Source organism: Tinamus guttatus, unplaced genomic scaffold (assembly GCF_059628265.1).
Source record: "Tinamus guttatus ecotype Peru unplaced genomic scaffold, ASM5962826v1 Tinamus_guttatus_pri_ptg000211l, whole genome shotgun sequence".
Lineage (NCBI taxonomy): Eukaryota > Metazoa > Chordata > Aves > Tinamiformes > Tinamidae > Tinamus > Tinamus guttatus.
Genome location: NW_028288745.1, coordinates 8111390 through 8126157, shown reverse-complemented (window position 1 = coordinate 8126157; position 14768 = coordinate 8111390). Strand labels below are relative to the sequence as shown.

At 39.3% G+C, this 14768-nt stretch overlaps 1 protein-coding gene across 1 annotated transcript in view; it reads right to left on the bottom strand.

The window, feature by feature from the left end:
- DPYD (dihydropyrimidine dehydrogenase) overlaps positions 1-14768 on the bottom strand; it is a 211121-nt gene that overhangs the window by 21773 nt on the left and 174580 nt on the right. The gene's annotated exons all lie outside the window — the stretch shown is intronic.

Below are 14768 nucleotides of genomic sequence, written 5' to 3'. Positions count from 1 at the left end.
GTTTTGAGTAAAAACCGAGATTATAGTGGCTGATCAGTATGGAAGAGAGGAAACCCAAGTGCTTCCACATGCTGAGCAGTGCTGCTCATATGGGGGGCATTGCACAGCAGGTAGGAAGGCTTCCCTTCTCTGGTTGCGTACAATGTGCCCAAGTGGAAGGTTTTACAAACCTTATGTTTTCAGCACTATTGTGCCTTGCAAACAGGCAAAAATAACAACACAGTAGGCGAGGCCAGTGCTCTAGCCTAGCAGAGTGTCTAATTACAGCTTCTAAATCAGAGAAGAAAAATGTTTGTTTTTGGTGTGAAGCAGTATAGCAAGCTATTTCAGCTACCAAGAAAATGCCAATATATGATGCCTACAAGGCAACTAGCACACAAAACATCGTTCAAATATTGCATCTGGGTTGGACAGAAAAGGCATACAAGGCCTTGTGGAGAACTCTGCGTAGGCCTCAGTTGTGTAGCGGCGTACGTGTGAACTGCACAAGTGACAAAAGTCTGTCCTGCACAAATGTCCCCAGTGCAAAGAGGTGCTGCCCAGCACAAACTCAGAATCACAGGGCCGCCAGCAAAAGCATACCAGTGTACCCAACTTCAAAAATGTAATTACAGCATTAAAGCAAAAAAATCAAAAAATAGTTAAAATAGTTCCAAAATACTTCCAAAATAGTTAAAACTCCGATGAATGTTGTAAAACACAACACACATTTCCTAAGGTCATTATAAGGTTAGCAAACAATTTTGAAGCAGACAGTAAACACACAAAATGTTGACTCGTTTAGTAGTCTTAATTAAGCTACAATGTCACCATATCTATATTAACAAAGAACTGTAAATTCTGACATCATTTAAGATTAAAGGGAAACATACATGGTAAAATGTTTCTTTTGCCAATTTCCAATTAAAAATAATTTTGAGTAAAGGTCATTTAGTTACAAATGTATTGGAATTATTTGTTTAAGTACCCCTCCTCACCATCTTGTCATTTTTAGTGAGATAACATGAACCTCCATTAGTATATAGCAATTAAGGTCAATTTACATATTTTAATTAAGAACCATCCCATATAAAACAATTAGGGTAATAGGCATACTAACTGGATTTCATAACATTTGGACGTTTTTCCAACTAGATAGACAGGAAACCTTAATTAGCATTAATTAGCACTGATCTGCATATGTTTGATAAGGCATACCCTTGCCACAAAAGATTATTTATTCCTGAATCTGCCAAATGCTACAGTTTCAGAGGATAAAGGACTTTTCTTCACATTGCATGTAAATTTGGGGTAATCTTCAATTGTTTATGAAGTTGAATTGCTTATTATACAGTAAATATGCGCTAATATTCTACAGTAATAGATAATTATACACCCATTTACATATGTAGAAATCATTCAAAGTAATCTCCCCCAGTTAATCTATTTTTGCCCTAATAACAACTCTGGAATCTTGGATGCCACAATAATCCTTAGTTTTCCTCTTAGACTATTTTACCTTCCTCATAAAAGCATCATCTCCTGCTCATCCATATATTTTCACAAAATATAATTCAGAGTATTTTCTGAGTTGCATTTGAACTGACACAAACCAAAACCGCAAACAGCAAAACACACCCCCCTCCTCATCCCCAAAACACATTAGAGAGAGAGTAGTTTAGGTAGAAGAACTTTTTACAGATGTCTGTTCTGTCATGGCACTAAGACTGAGCTAATGGCCTGTCTGCTGGTGCTAATTATTAGTGTTGGGCTCAGTTCAAATTAGCACACATGACGATTTCCATTTTGCAGCTGTGTGTCGGCTGGCTTCAGCCAACTGTGTGTACTCCTGTCATGGAAGGGAATTTTATATGATATCATGGGTTCCTACACCAAGGCCCAAACTGTATGGAACATGGTGGCATCTAAAGAGTTATTTTGTGGCAGTCTGTCTCCAAAACAGCAGATAAGGCCCAGAGCTGAAATGGTCGTAGTGCTCTAGCACAAGGTACTTCAGACGGAACATCTTCTGGTATTTCATTCAAATATTTGCTTTTTTTTTCCCCACATTTGCAGCCAAATGCTGCCACCATCCATGCCTTTTTTTTTTTCTTTCTCTTCCCTGCCACTTCAATAAAAAACAATTTTATATCAACTACTCATGCAATCTGTTTATTGCTGATTTATATGAAAAATGCGCTACACTGGAAGCATGCCAGAGAGCACCTCAAGTTTGAATCTAAAAACTTCTCTGACTGAAAAAACAAACAAACAAAAAACACCCCCACCACCACAAATGCTACTACAACAAAGAGATGACCTGGCCAAAACAAAACACCTCTTACCTCCCCAAGTAAAGGAAACAATAGAAAGTCTATGGCAAAAATAGCACAAATTTTCATATATCATGAGCAGGGGGAGTAGACAATAAAGACCAACTAGGGTAAAGCAAAGTGTATATCTGAACACATTAAGGACAAAGGTATAGCAATACTGACTAAAAAAAAAAAAATGGCAAAGACAATAAAGTGACCCACAAAAAATAGATTTGTTTCTGGAAATCTTACAAACTACTGTACACTCCAGGATTAGGAAAACTATTTTCCACTGTAGATTCCAGCAAAATGACCTGGGGTTAGGAGAGCCAAGGTAAGCCAAGCCAACAGGAACAAACACCACACCTCGCTCCAAATGGAATCAAGGACCAATTGCAAATCATGAAAGTTTCAGTTACCAAACACTGTTTGCCTCAAAGGATGATTCATTTCTCCAGCAGAGCACATCGGAAAAACCACCTCAAACCCTCAAGTCTTCCCATCTCAGGCCATCACCTAAGACCACGGCATTACACAGAGAACATGGCGCCACAGAGACCACGGCGTTACACAGACAGAGAACATGGCGTTACAAAGACCACAGCGTTACACAGACAGAGAACATGGCGCCACAGAGACCACAGCGTTACACAGACAGAGAACATGGCGCCACAGAGACCACAGCATTACACAGACAGAGAACATGGCATTACGAAGACCACAGCGTTACACAGAGAGAGAACATGGCGCCACAGAGACCACGGCGTTACACAGACAGAGAACATGGCGTTACAAAGACCACAGCGTTACACAGACAGAGAACATGGCGCCACAGAGACCACAGCGTTACACAGACAGAGAACATGGCGCCACAGAGACCACAGCATTACACAGACAGAGAACATGGCATTACGAAGACCACAGCGTTACACAGAGAGAGAACATGGCGCCACAGAGACCACGGCGTTACACAGACAGAGAACATGGCGTTACAAAGACCACAGCGTTACACAGACAGAGAACATGGCGCCACAGAGACCACAGCGTTACACAGACAGAGAACATGGCGCCACAGAGACCACAGCATTACACAGACAGAGAACATGGCATTACGAAGACCACAGCGTTACACAGAGAGAGAACATGGCGCCACAGAGACCACGGCGTTACACAGACAGAGAACATGGCGTTACAAAGACCACAGCGTTACACAGACAGAGAACATGGCGCCACAGAGACCACAGCGTTACACAGACAGAGAACATGGCGCCACAGAGACCACAGCATTACACAGACAGAGAACATGGCATTACGAAGACCACAGCGTTACACAGAGAGAGAACATGGCGCCACAGAGACCACGGCGTTACACAGACAGAGAACATGGCGCCACAGAGACCACGGCGTTACACAGACAGAGAACATGGCGTCACGAAGACCACAGCGTTACACAGACAGAGAACATGGCGTCACGAAGACCACAGCGTTACACAGACAGAGAACATGGTGCCACAGAGACCACAGCGTTACACAGACAGAGAACATAGCGTCACAAAGACCACAGCGTTACACAGACAGAGAACATGGCGCCACAGAGACCACGGCGTTACACAGACAACAAAACATGGCGTTACGAAGGCCACAGTGTTACACAGACACAGAACATAGTGTTACAAAGACCATGGTGTAACAGAGACAACATCCTGCTGCTTTTGGAGCCCACTTACCTGATTATGAACAAATCTGGGATTCTGGTAACTTGAGACTGTGTTAATTTACATTAAACATTTATTTTCTTGTTGATTAATTAAAACACTGAAAAAAGGCCCAAGGCCTGATCAAGCCCCACTTGCTCTAATAGTCTTTGAACTCTGCAATCAGATCCTTGAATTCTAAACTGCTTAACTATAATGGGACAGGAGTTTTGAGACAGTATCTTAGCATACACACCTCAAACACCCAGCAGTTTTTGATAAACCAAACAAATATTTTTAGAAAGGTATAAATTCACACAGACTTACTATTCACTCTAAAATGGGATTTATTTCATGCTGTCCACATTTTCAGTTAATAATTGCCACAGATTTCTTTATTGTCAGGAGACAATCCTTCTGCTTAAGTTGAGAAAGCAGAACTTTATGTTTGGCCAGTAGGGATGTTGAGTTTTAAGAGACCCAGAGGGCTATCGGGCACAGTATTAGGTCACACGATAAGCACATTTATTGTGCATTTCTGCTAAAGTGATCACCAGAGAAATAGTTTACATTGTGAATGTTAACATTGTCATCTGGAAGGGTGGAAGTTAATGGCCCATAGAAACGAATCGAGCCATTCACCTCTCAGCCAGGGTGGTTGTTTTAGGGGGATGAAGATGACAGCTCTTCATTAACTGGGTCCACATTTTTATTTCACGATTGTATGTTCTAAAAACAAAAGAAAAACTAAAAAATTCAATGCCCATTCAATTCATACAGTTATGGTACGCAAATATAAAGAGCCAAAAGAATAAGTCTATACCTTTTTTCATGTCACAGCTCCATTATTTTTCTCTTAATTTGCTATGCTCGAAGCATTTTTTTTTTTTTTTTAGCGGGGGGGAGGGGAGGAAGAGGGAAGGAGTGGAAAAACACACCAGAAAACAAATAAGCACATATATTTGAGATACAAAAGTAAACATTAATTGCATCTTTAGCTAATAAATTAACTCATCCAAGTATTTCATCCACAAGTCCAGATGCCCTGCAATAAAAATAGCTGCAGTACAGTGCAGGTTTTGAGTAAGTTTGGGATTTTCTAAATAAATATAATTACATTACACTAAATATTAATACTTGTTTTCTTCCCTCTGAGGTGCATCTTAAGAGACACAGAGAACTCCGATTGCAACGTTGGGCCCCTAAGAGAATGAAAGTGCTTCGTGCTTCAAAGTAAGGTTTTCTGAAATCAGATAGGACTTGGGGAGCTCTGTCCATTACTTTTCATTAACACAAGAAAAAGTATTTAACACAATGGTCAGATTACAACATTCTACAACGCAAATTTGTATCTTTCTTCCAGGGAGTGAAGGCACCGCGTTTGCTGAACACAGTGCCGTTCTGCCCATTCTGCCCTTACTACTAACTAGAAGTCAGTGTGAACACTGAGGCAGCCACGATGGCCTTACTGTGCAGGAGAGATCTAAATACCATATTAAGCTAATTCCACTCCACTATGGAGTACAGCTACATCTACAGATACCAGTATCAGCGGAGTGTACCTACAGATAAAGCTAGCAAAGACATTAAGCTTTTCTGCTAAAAAGAAGTCAAGTTCTACTTTACCCTATGAAAAACACCAGCCCTGCAAGCTGAACAACGCAGTCACTGAAAAAGTAGGAATTTAAGCCATTTCTCATATCCTACTTTTCCTCAGATTTTGAACAATCTATTGAAAAGGTCAAAAAGATTTTGAAACCTAGTATTGTATGTGAAATGGTGTTTTTTGAGCTCAGTTTCTAAGTTTTTTAATCAACCCCCTAGCATCTAGCTTCAATTTTCCCTACAGCTTTCCCTAATTAAAATGGAACTTAATTTACAATTTCACCTATTTGGAAGCACAGAGGAGGATGCGGGGTCCCTCCTGTTCGGCCACCTCTCCAGGAGCTGGCGCATCTTGGGAAGTACAGCCTGGAGCAGGGAATGGCGCTGCTGCCATTGGGATTCCCTGCCCGCTCCACCTCAGGGTCCTGCACGGTTTTGCCTCTTGTTGCCTCAGCTGCACAGCCAGACTGTGTCTCATATCAGTCCTGCTGGAGTTTTACCCACCTAGAAAAGGCAAGTGAGAGCAACGGCACCAGCACAGTCACATGCGGTGTGTTCCCACACACCCCCTTGGAAGCTCCTCTCTCCTCCCTTAGAGCTGCAATACAGGAGCTGTTGCCCTGGTGTTTCTCTTCCAAGGCCCAAAATAACGATTCAATCTTGAATTTCTCCATGGCTCCAAGTGCTTCCAGCTGAGCTTGTCTGGCTCCCCTTAATACCCTTAATAGGCAGCTACAGCTGCTGCGAGTACAACTGCAAATGCAAAACTGTGGTGCAGGTGCTTGTCCTTCCCTCTTCTTCCTTCCCTCAGTGAAGACAAAAGCATTTTCAGAAAGTGAAACAGCCTTGACAGAACAACTCATCCCAGAACATTCCCACCATGCAGAAATTGCTCTAATCTGTCCACCACCAGAGAGGAAATGTTTATTGTCAGAAGACACCGATTTTCATTGCTTTTGTGAATGAAGTCTAGCCCTAGCCCTCTCTCCTTTCTGCTATGCTGCTTCTCTTCACAACAGATAGGACATAAAAATGAAATAATGTAAAATAGTATTTTTCAGTTTTCCTCACCAAAGAAAGAACTGAATTAAAAACCCTATCGTTGCCTCAGCCTTTCATGACCACTCACATGGGTGGTCATGGAAGCACAAAAGTGCTGATCTCTCCACTAGCACAGACCAGGAAGAACCCTGCTGTTATATATATAAATTACACTTCCACTTTCACTAACAAGATCTAATATGCTATAAAGGGAAAATGAGACTTCAAAAAATATTCTGATCTGTCTTTTGACTGCTGATATGTTTTTGCAAAACTGAGTTAATATGACCAATGTTTTTCACTTTTTTCTAAAGATGAAAATACCCCCAAACCGTATGTATCTTATATCCTGACAGTCTGAAGCAAGTGTACGCAGTGCTTGTAAGTCTTTAAATCCTACTCTCCTTCTAGACTGAATTTACAAACTATTTAAAACAAGCCAAAAATAAAGACCATTACTTCATAAATGTTTTTACAACGTTAAACTAGCCCATTTGTGTTTATTAAACCAATTTAACATTACAGCACCAGCAAGCAAGCAAGGATCCTCAATCAGTAAGTTAGCAAGAAGATTAAGGCTACATACAGAAACAGGCAAGATGTCAAAATTTCAAAGAAAACCTGTCAAAGAATTCATGTTGCGTAAAACACAAACAACTATTACTGGTAAAAGTTAGCAGTTTAGTTATCATCTGTTTATTCTTTTTTCTAAACTATCTCACCAGTCCTTGAAGATCTAACGAAAGGAACACAGAAGAAAAAGGTTAAAGAGAAGAATCGTTTCTTCTGTTCATCTGAAAATAATCCTAGGCTTCCATCCTCATTGTGAATTAAGATTAAGTTAGATTAGAATTTATAATTTGGTAATGTAAAACTCCCTCAAATACAAGTAACAGACCTGAAGATTAAAATAAAAATCAAAACAATTAAATGAATAATAAATGTAAAAAATATGAAGAGTAAGCTTATGGATATGACAATTGTACAAATTTATATTGAGTCATATTTTTCAAGAAAAAATTACTTTGAATGTAGGGAACTTGATTCAATTCTTTTGAGTAGATGTGCTAAAAAAAATGAAAAGCACTAACAATATTTTAAGATTAAAAAGACAACATTTAATAATTCTTTTTTTTTCCCTATTTTTGACATATTTGCTTGTGTTTTTTAGACACTATAAAGACATTGGGGTTGCAATTACAAAACATCATTTTAAAAATGTGCTCTATCCGACGGCATTTCGTCTTGACAAACAATTACTAGATATCACATTCAACAGAATACAAAAAGCAATCTTTATCACAAGGTTAAAATTAGTCTTCTAACAAAAGATGCTTTCAAAGCAAACCCAAACCCTCATCAGCTTCATATCAGTTTCTTTGGGAAAGACAGAGAAGCGAGGGAGGGAAACAAGAGAAAGACAAAAAAAATGAAGGACATATGAAAAATTTCTTGCCCATGTTCAATGCAAACACCTATTTTATCAGTTCTCTGATAAAGATGCAAGCAATAGGACATGATTAAAATTCTGCTGTCAAACTGTATTGTGGCCAGAAGCTGTTCCCCTCAGAAGAGAAGTACACTTACAATTTTTGATTAAAAAAAAAAGTTGTATCTGTATTTGGACATTCACTTTTGCATCTGTGTTTGCAGTGCATGATTCTTAGATCTCCCTGCTTTGATATCTAGTAAATACCTGATCAATGAATCGGGGCATCAGCTGACTAATGAGAAAAATGTTCAGTAATCGTCTCAAAATGCTAATTCCTTTCTAGTGAGACAACACAGGAACAAAGAAACACAGAAAAACATTCCAGATTTCTATCAGAAAGAAATCTGAAGCTGATCAGCTAATTCTCAGGGGGAAGCGGGCTTAGAAAGAAATATTAAATGTCATTTCTCTTCTCCAAGAACAAGCTTTCCCTATGCTTGGAAACAAGCAGCTTGTAAGATGTAAGTAAAGAAAACCAGAAGGAAAAGATTTTCTTCATCTTAAAAAGGAAAATTAGAAATAAAAATAAAAGCATGACACAACACAAATAGGAATCTTTAACAGCAAGCATTTTAGAAAGGTTCTACCCAGCTGTTTGTGACAGATGATATAATTCCCACAAAAATCAACATTTTTCTTGGCAAAAACGTTGCGTTTGTCCAGGGGCTTTTGATTTCCCGTTTAATTAAGCAGCCAGAGCGCTCTCAATGCAGCATTTTTCTAGACTGTGCTATACATGACCTAGGAGACAATCTCATAAAAAACAGTCTGTTGAAGAAGTCTGATGCTGATGGTCTACAGTGCCATTACAAGTGACAAAAATGTCTTCTCTTTAAGAATGAAACTTCATACTTGAAAAAAGCAAGGAGGAGACTATTTATTTAAAAGACAGTATTACATGGATTAGCAGAGCTCCTGTCAACGGCTCCGGACACCTGTACCAGGCTCACTTATTACCTAATTAAATATTAACACGTCCCGATCCAATCTGTGGCATAATCTTAATTACTGTTTTCTCATAGGGAAGTCATATAATCAATGTATTTATAGTTGTTCCTAAAGGCTGTTTTGTAAAACTCCATCAGTCAATTGTGAACCATTGCTAAAATATTTTCTTCCAGATTGCTATTAGTAAATCAACTCTATCACATTCCCCTAAGACTGTGAGAATAGATGCTTTCTTCAAAGGGAATAAAAATATGATTTCCTTAATAATAATGAAGAAAAAGAATCTTTTAATCACAAACCTATTTAAAGAGCTGCTTAAATTCTTGCTCAAAGAATCAACACTGGGGAGTTATGGAATATTACAGCTATGTTTAAATACATTTATAATCCACAATATTTTTACTGCTGGATTAAGTAATTAAGAGGAGAACCAGCATTACTGCCTTGGAGCAAGTATTTAAATTTTCTGCTGGGGATGAATTGCAAATATCGAGGTATGTCTTGTACTTACCTGCAGCATTTTCTTTTTCCATTAGGATTAAGAATGCTTAAATACTGTAGGCATTCATTACCATCACAGTATATTGAGCAGTGAGAAATTCAGGGAATTATACAAATGCTACTTGGAAAGGTATTTAAACAGCCAGTACTATGATTTTCAAAATATCAGTTCTCCAGCTGGCATTAAACCATTTCAAATTACAGATAATGGGACACAGGGGAGGCAGAAGGGGTCTCAATATCTAGGGAGACATATACTTTTTTTTGTTGTTTTATTTTTACATCCCATTGATAATTTAACACACAATGTTTCTAATTTGGTAATACGAACTCCTAAGTATTACGTTTGTTTTGAATGTATTCATCTTTTCTGCTACACAAGTTCTACTGAAGTCAAAAGGTCTTTTGCCTGAGAAGGGATTGCAAGACTGAGCAATTTACTCTTCTCAGAACCTGATGATACACACACCTAGATACACAGCTATGGGGAAAAATAAGAAAAATAAACATGCAACACCCGTCCCCCCTAATTCAAGTATTGATTCTTGTCTATCACATTAACGAACAGAAAGAGATTTGAGCCAATTTTAATTAAATACTTGCTTTTGTACAGGATCTTTATGATAGATTCTGATCTTGAGAGGCTTCATCTACTTTAAAATCTGTAAAAAAAAGAGTATTTTCCTCTACTTATTGGCTACCAGAATGTGGACACGTATAAGAGTACTGCACACAAACTGTGGAGTTTTATTTCAATAGACATAAATGTTAAGTAGTTCAAATAGTATCAGAATAAATTTAAACTAAAAATCAAATAATCAGTTATTAAGGGAGAAAAATGAAAATATATTCACATAAGTAAGAAAATCTGCCTTTTGAGATTTCTTTCCCATGGAATCAACTTGAAATGAATCTCAAATCTTCCACTCTGAACTAAAACATCATCCCAACTCAGTTAGTTTACTAATTTGTAGTGGGTGCATCAGAGGACAAATTCTGCTACCCTGCTAGTATCCCTGAGGATGCAGCGCAGCTCTGGGAAGGAAGGTGGTCCTGGTTCATGGCGTTACGTATTGCTCCCTACGTGGGTTGGGGGGAAACAGCCCGGGCAGGTCAGGCTGGGAAGCCAAAGCCCTCCCCTCCCTGCTGCCCATCACCGCACATGGCAAGTTCATCCAGCCATCCCCACAGAAGACACTACGTGCAAGCTTCCCAATCCAGAGGGTGAGGACTTTTTCCTCTTGAGAGCCTCAAAACAGAAATGTCCAGCCTGCTGGGTTGATTCTAGGTGTTCCAGGCAGAGCTCTTAATAAGTACGCGCTCAACATTTGCACATGTTTTAACTGACAGAAAGAAACCCATGTAGAGAGACTGTGAAATACAGAGCATTTTTAGGCCAAGGAATGAGCTCTTATTCCCCCGTGGTTGTGATGGACACAGGGGCTCTTATCTCAGTCCTGGTCTTCTTCCAGCTCCAGCCAGAGTTTCCACAGCACTAATTATTGCCTATTAATTTTTTTAAATGCATAAGAAAAATGACATCTTCCATTGGCTTTATAAATTAGCCCTGTGGGACATAAAACACACATTTAATAAAGCAAATAAAGCAAAGTTCATTAAAACATTCTTCTGGAAATGAAAGTAGCTCTGATACTTGGCAATTCCTAGGGAGAGGATTCTCCGGTTTACCACTGAGAAAAAAAATATTCAGAGCTGGCCATCTTCTTTCTCATTAAATGCAGAGTAGGCCCCAAATCCCAGCACTCTTTGGAGTCATTGCTCCGGTCTGTCAGTTAAGTAAATACGCTCATCAGAGGATCTAGCAGGCAGAAATAGATAGGGTAGACATGAAGCTCGTTCTCCTGGAAATGAACAGAATGAACAGAAAGGCGGTTTCTAGAGACTACAGTTGAGTTAAGGTTTCATTTGGAGGATACATGGTAAATGTTTCCACTACGATGGCCACAGAGGTGTGAGACAGCGAGGCAGCTGTGGCTGTATCTGTGGCACTGCTGAAGGCAGAAGCAGCTGAAATGGGCTACAAAAGACTCCGACATGCTCTGAGCTCAAATACTAAGAAAAAAAATCTGTCCTCTGTTACAGAAGACAGTCTGACCTGCAGACTACCAGCTTATTCCATTAGAATAGTGCTTTAAAGCTGGAATAACTTTTCAAAACCCATCTGATTCAAAGTGGGAGAAGACATGCATAGTTGTATGACGAAATATAGCCCAGAACAAGAGATAGACACTGTCTTCCCTTTTCCTACAACAGGACTGTGGGGTTTAGAGCACAACTCCTTGCAACATTCTCCTTGAGGAGCTGGATGCGTCGCTAGTGACGAGCGCCGTACCACAAACAGGCTCAGGCTCGCACAGCGGAGTGAGGCCTGGCCTGCAAGGTGACCCCTAGGGCTCATAAGGACCAGTGCAAGCTCCCCAGGGCTGTTCCATGCACACAGTGACCCAGCAGAACCTTTAACACCCCCCTGTTTAAAGAGTACTTTGTAAGACAGTGCAGATCCCTCAAGTGCCCTATCCTTCAACAAGCATCTTGGCCAATTCGTGGGTCACCATCACAGAAACTGAACTTACTACAAGTGGTAATCAATCAGGTATTAAATAAGCTTTTTATGCCACACCGTTTCTGTATTGAATTTTATATAAACATATTACATATTTTTGCAATGTAAATTGCATGACTTTGAGATTTACTCGAAAACTAAGTGAAATATATTGTTGCTTTCATACTGAATTCTTAACCCACAGTCTAAGGAAAAAAAAATAGTGACTGTTTTTAATCTGGATCACCCCTTTATTTTATGATATTTAGCACCACCAGTGACAACACCACTACTTAAGTACGTCCATTCCTGCAATTAATTTCATTTTCACAATTCCCATAAACTCCGATGTGCATACCCATATGACTGGCTGCCAGATCTCAGCCTTATTATGTAACAGCATTTTTTACAGTAGTTTTCTTCCATGAACAGAATGGCAAACTGTTGTATGCGCTGAACACACAACCACCACCAACCTGGCCCTCTCAAGGCGTTCCCATGCAAACAGGAGCGCTGGTGCTGGAGAGAGTCTTTGAAATGCACTTTTCCCTTACTATAGCCATTCTGTTCTTTACCTGTGTACTAAACCACAGTTTATTGTTCACAGTTTATAAAAATACTTGCACGTACTTTTTATTCAAAATTACCAGATTCTATACCACAAAGTTACCTATTTTTAATTACACATCATATATAGATAATTGCTCCTTCGCCCCTGCACCTCAATCATGAATACTAGGCTCTCAAAAGACATTTTCCTTTTTTAAGCAAAGATAAGTTACCGCATTAAAAATAAATGAGCTTTTCTTTGTCAGCTGATTGGACACTAAGTACACATAATAAATCACCAAGAGCATTGTATGCTGGCCTCCATGCTAACCTTGAGCTGCGGTTTATCTAGTGCCTGCAATTCAGGAGACAATAAGATATTTTACCCAATCAGCTGATCAGCTGAAGAAACTCAAAAGACTGAAATGGCTTTGAAACACGCAGGCGTTTGGATATCAAATTACCTCTGGAATCCTCTGCCCAAAAGCAACTCTAACAAAACCCCTTTGAAATACAGCTTCAATATTCAAAAAAATCAATAATTTAAACCACAGGTTGAACATTTTTAGTGCTTCCACTGCAGACTGTAGTTTCTCGAAATGAAAATGCTAATGGCACCAAAGGGGAAAGCTCCAGCCAGAAGAGCTGCATGCGTGCAGGCAGGCATTGGCTGGAAACACACGTTTGCTTTCCCTCCCCCAGCTATGTTTACATAAGTGCTTTTAAAATCAACAGCGCTCATTCCATCACTTCGGAAAAAATGTGCTGCTTTGTTGCACTCAGCGCTCCTGCCGATGAGCGCATAGCTGTATCAAGACACTTCACAGGAAACATGCATGCTGCATGCAAATAATATGACCTCAATTATACTATTAAATTGCATTAGTTTGAAATAGTCAGTAATGTCGTGTCTTTGACCACCAGCTTTGACCAGTAGCTTGCTGGGTGGACAGTAGTGTAGAAATGTGGCTGACGTGTCTCCCATCATTTACACCCAAACCTGGAAGCAGTCCAACGCATCGTGCCGAACCAAAGCAGTGCAGGTGCTCCACTGCCCATGACAAGAGCCCGTTTCAGAGCACATGGCAAAAGTCATGATAAAAGCTGAGGGAAACATCCAAGGAAGTGGCCTGGTGGGGATGGGAACCCTTGAGGTTAACCGAAGAAAGATACTACCATGGAGGAGGTCTGACACAGAAGCAACTCTCTCCTCCACATGAATTTGATCACCAGATTTTCACCAGAGCTTGAAATCTGTCAGTCACTGTTTTGAGACTGGTATCTTCTTTAAATGTAGACATTATTAAAGCCCTGCAGTCTTTACAATGGAGGAAAAAAAAAAAAAAAGATTTAATAGTGAGTGTAGAGTTACCCCAGTTAAGAAATCAATTTGACTAACAAGCGGTTTTATTGTAATGTATTGTAAAGTAAAATTGGACTTTCCAGGTTAAAGTTTGTTCCAAAAAAAAAAAAAAAAGGAAAAAAAGAAAAAAACACAATTCCTTATGAATTTCCTCACTGAGAGATTTGCTCAATTTCAGCTCAAGATAAATGCAGATTTTTAGCCTGGAATAAGAAATGACATAAGCATAACCAAGAAAAAAAGTGATGCTCCAGAATGTGTACTCCAAAAATTTGGGCCAGGAAATTATTGTTTCAAAGTACTCAGGAAGTGTTTACACTTTCAATCAACTCCTCATGAAGCCATCGATGTATAAGATACAGCTATAGCTGCACATGACAATATTAATAATTTAACCAAATGTTTTATGAGAAATCACATTTTCTAATTAATGTTGTGTAAGAATAGTATTATTGTCATACAATAATTTTGTTACCATGATGTTGCAATAGGGCTTTCCATTTCAGGTTCTTGAAATATGCACTATGTCATATGAATTACCAGCTACATCCTTTTCCATGTTTGCTTGATTTATTAAATCATAGATCACTAAAGAACAGGAAAGAAATTCCTTTTGAAGGATGTTTAAAAAAAAAAAAAAAAAAGAACAATTATCCCCTAAACTCCCTTGTCTGTCTTCAGAGAATGAAGCACATTAGCACTGTATCTGTGTAGGACC